At 47.7% G+C, this 4,699-nt stretch overlaps 1 pseudogene; it reads left to right on the forward strand.

Annotated features, from left to right (window-relative positions):
• Window positions 1-906: 906 nt before the first annotated feature.
• On the forward strand, window positions 907-1,373 carry LOC128117337 (60S ribosomal protein L17-like; annotated as a pseudogene).
• The last annotated feature ends 3,326 nt before the right edge of the window (window positions 1,374-4,699 follow it).

A 4,699-nucleotide genomic window follows, 5' to 3' on the forward strand; every position in this document is an offset into this window, starting at 1 on the left:
TGTCTTCCTGATCCTCCGTTGTGTGGGCATCCCCATGCACACCTCTGCAAGCCCCCTGACCTCTGGGATCTGCTTACCTTCTAAACAACACAAAGCACGAAAACCCAACCCTGACGGCTCCTGGAGGCTCAGCTGCTCCATACCTGTGTCTGTCCACACCCACGCGGCTGGAGAAACCCACAGCCATGCTGACTGCCCTCACTTGGAATTCGATAGCCTTCAAGGGGTTCTTTGTCCTGCTCAGAGCTCCTTCCTACTGGGCCTCCTAGGAGTTCCTTCTTCCCTCCCCATAGAGGACAGTTCCGTCCAATGTCCTGCCCTTTGCTGCTGGTTTTACTATGAAAACAGAAGCCTTCAAAGAGCATGTGGTTCTTGTTTCTGTGGGGGAGCCATCTGTGCGTCACCCCCCTCTACCTGCACACAAGGTTCCCCTGCTTCCTTCCTATCTTTTTTATTTTTAAGTGTGTATTTTTTACTTTTTTTGCTTATGTATGTATGTATGGTATGTGCGCATGGGTGTATGATGTGAGTTCAAATGAGTGTGGGTGGATATGTGTGCAGGTGCACATATACATATATGCACAGACCAGAGATCGATATCAGATGTCTTCCTCCACTGTGGAAGCATGGTCTCTCACTGAACCTGGAGCTCACAGATGAAGCTAATCTGACTAGCCAGCTTGCCCCAGGGAGGCTCTGTCCCTGCTTCCAGAGCTCTAGAACTGCCGGCAAGCTGCTATGACAGCCGAGCCTTACGTGTGTGCTGGGGACCTGAGCTCCAGTGCTCATGCTTGCATAGCAAGGCCTTATCCTCTGAGCCACTTCCCCATCCTGCTTCTTACTTTCTTCACTTCCTCTTCCTGTGAGCAGCCTGAAATAACCTGTGAAGATGGTTGGCTACTCTCCTTACCCAGAAAATCAAGAGGTCCAAATCTTCATGTTCACTTGAAGAACCGCCGTGAAACTGCCCAGGTCATCGAGGGTATGCATATCCAAAAACCCACCAAGTATTTGCAAGATGTCTCTTTAAAGAGGCAATGTGTGCCGTTCAGGAAGTATAACAGTGGAGCTGGACACAGGGTCGGTGGCCAAAAAAGAGCGCTGAATTTTTGCTGCATGTGCTTAAAAATGCAGAGAGTCGTGCTGAGCATAAGGGTTTAGATGTAGAGGCTCTGGTTATTGAACAGATCCAGTGAACAGAGACCTAACCTACGGAGCTCCGGGGCGGGGTTAACCCGGACGTGAGCTCCCCCTGCCACAATGAGAGGCTCCTCACTGAAAAGGAACAAATTGTTCCAAAGCCAGAAGAGGAGGTTGCACAGAAGAAAAGGCCATCCCAGGAGGAAGCGAAGAAACCAAAACTTATGGCATGAGAATAAACGCAGCCTCATACAAATGCGGATAAAAGTAAAAAACAGCCGGGCGGTGGTGGCGCACGCCTTTAATCCCAGCACTCGGGAGGCAGAGCCAGGCGGATCTCTGTGAGTTCGAGGCCAGCCTGGGCTACCGAGTGAGTTCCAGGAGAGGCGCAAAGCTACACAGAGAAACCCTGTCTCGAAAAACCAAAAAAAAAAAAAAAAAAAAAAAAAAAAAAAAAAAAAGTAAAAAACAAAGCAAACACAAACAAAACGGTAAGGCCTCGCACTCTTCCTCTCTCTCCAGCATTACCAGCCTCCACAGCTCTAGAACTACAGCTTCACCAACTAAACAAAAATAATCTAGACATCGAGATGGCTCAGTCGTAAAGGCACTTGCTACGCCTTCAGTCCCAGCATTCAGGAGGCAAAGGCAGGCAGATCTCTTTGAGTTTAAGGTCGGCCTGGTCCACGTTGCAAGTTCTGGAAAGGCCAGGACTACACAGAGAGCCTCCGTCTTGAAAACCCAAAATAAACAAACAGAAGTTGTCCTCTGACCCCCACACTAGTGCTGGAGCACGAGCGCTCTCACACACATCTGCACACAAACAGTGAGTAAATAAGTGTAAAAAGGATCAAAAGTAAAAATAGTGCTGGACAGACGGCTCAGTGGTTAAGAGCACTGATTACTCTTACAGAGAACCCCAGTTCAGTTCCCAGTACCCACATGGTGGCCCCCAACTATCTGTAACTCCAGTTCTAGAAGATCTGAGGTCCTCTTTTCCCTCCTAGGTTACTGCATGCATGCGGTACGTAGACATGCCCACAGACGAAGCACCCATACATTTAAAATAAAAATAAATCCTTTTAATAAATACAAATAATTCTCTCACCCATCCTCCAACGATGGCCCCTACTTTTCCGTTTGCTTTTGGGTCAATCTCTTTTGAAAACAGTTACAAGCCTCCTGTCTCAACTATCCCTCATTCAGCTGCAAACTCTTTGGAGTGACATTTTCACCTCAATCACTGCCTCAGTACTTCTCTTGTCAAGGTCAAAAACAAGCACCACGGACACAGAATCCAGCGGTCCATTTTCAGCCCTCATCATACTTGACCCACAAGGCCACATCTGCCAGTCGCTTTCTGTCCTTGGAAACTCTCAGCACTTGGCTCCCAGGCAAGTTACTTGCCGTTCTAGCTGACTTCTCCTTTAGTCCCTTTCCCAACTCTTCCCAGTCAGTCTCAGCTTCAAGTGGAAGCCTATGGTGATGTGAATGGCCCCCATAGTTTGCATAGTTCCCGGTTGATGAACTGTTTGGGAAGGATGAGGAGGCGTGGCCTTGTTGGAGGAGGTGTGTCACTAGGGGTGAGCTTTGAGGTTTCAAAAGCCCAGGGCCAGCCCCAGGGTTTTTCTCTCTCTCAGCCTGATGCCTATGGATCAGGATGTAAAGCTCGCAGCTACTTCTCCACCACCATGCCTGCCTGCGGCCATGCTCCCTGCCATGATGATGATGGACTAACCCTCTGAAACTGTAAGCAAGCCTTCAGTTAAATGTTTCTTTTATGAGGGTCGCCTTGGTCATGTCATCTCTTCACAGCAATGGAACACTGACTAAGACAAAGTCTTAGGCTGCGTTCTTAGAAACCCACATGCTTTCACCCCTTGCCTGATCTATTCCAACCACATGGCTTTAATTAGTGTCTACACTTTGACAATTCCCAAACTTACTGATCATCTATCCCAGATGTTTCATCTTCTAAACTGCAACCCCACACAACCATCTGTTTATTGAAAATCTCCACGTGTACATCTAATGGGAATCTCCAGTCTCACATGTCTAAATCTGAGTTCTGAGTTCCCCTAAAATGACTCCATCTGTTCTTTCTTTCTTTTTTTTCTTTCTTTCTTTTTTTTTTTTTTTGTAGTTTTTCGACACAGGGTTTCTTTGTGTAGCCCTGGCTGTCCTGGAACTAGCTCTGTAGACCAGGCTGACCTTGAACTCAGAGATCCACCTGCCTCGGCCTCCTGAGTGCTGGGATTGAAGGTGTGTGCCACCAGTGCCCAGCTCCATCTGTTCTTTCTTTTACTGTAGCATGGCTATTTCTTCTGCGCTTGACCAACCCTGGGACAGAACACTGTGGCAACCTACAGGAGGCTGAGGCCTGCAATTATGGTGATGGCACAAAATTCTTCCCTGATATTCCAACTACCATTCCCTCCACCCCAGCTACAGTTAACCTTAGATATGCTAATGAGGCCTGAGGAGATGGCTCAGTGCCCAATTAAGAGCTCTTTGCTGCTCTTGCAAATGACTCAGGTCCAGTTCCCAGAACTTACATGGTGGCTCACAATCATTCATAATTCAGTTCCAAGGCATCCAATGCCCTTTTGACCTGCAAGGGCCACTGGGCATTCTTGTGGTGCACATACATATGCAGACAAAACACTCATGTGCATAAAATAAATAAATCTTTAAAAAAATTTAAAAAATGCTGTAATACATAATAGGCGATGGTCGGGGGGACGCAGTTTAATTGACAGAGTGCTTGCCTGCCATGTAAAAAACATGCCAAGCCTGGCATGCATGGTAGCATGTGGCTGTAGTCCTAGCACTCGTGAGGTGGAGGCAAGAAAATAGGAGTTCAAGATTATCCTTGGCTCCTGAATGGAACAGCAATCAAGTCATTGCTTTGCCAACATGGACTCCAGAATGTTTTTTTGGTCTGTTGGTTCCTTCTCTGCCTAGGGTGAGTAGACCGTGTCTCCCTAGGAAGATTGTCCAACACTCCATAAAGGACGATTCTGTCCTGATAGCTTCTGGCCAAATCCCGCACCGTCATCCTCAGCACCTCTCTATCCCACAATCCATGTCCAAACTGTTCACATATCCTGCTGCCTCTGCCTCCCACAGCATCGCCACGGGGCAGCCAGCTGGTCCCCTGTCCTCTCCTCCTGGTATGGGTGTCACCTCCTGTCTCAGGGTCTACAGAAGAAGTCTCAATCAACTGAAGACAACCTGCAGGCCAGGGGCAGGTAAGGATTCTCACTTTGCTCCTGTAATTCTCAGCTCCTGGAATGCAGAGACAGACAGAAAGTACTAGAGAGATGCAGGAGTGGTTAAGGGCACTTACTGCTCTTGCAAGAGGATCAGGTTCAGTTCCCAGTGCCTCCTTGGTGGCTCACAACCGTCTGTCCTTCCAGATCCAGGATATCTGATATTCTCTTCCGAACTTGCAGGCCACCAAGCATGCATGTGGTGCACACACATACACACAGCCAAAATATTATACATTATAAATATCACATAGCATTTATTATACATAAAATACATACATTCACAC

Source organism: Peromyscus californicus, unplaced genomic scaffold (assembly GCF_007827085.1).
Source record: "Peromyscus californicus insignis strain IS unplaced genomic scaffold, ASM782708v3 Scaffold_21__1_contigs__length_65335640, whole genome shotgun sequence".
Classification (NCBI taxonomy): Eukaryota; Metazoa; Chordata; class Mammalia; order Rodentia; family Cricetidae; genus Peromyscus; species Peromyscus californicus.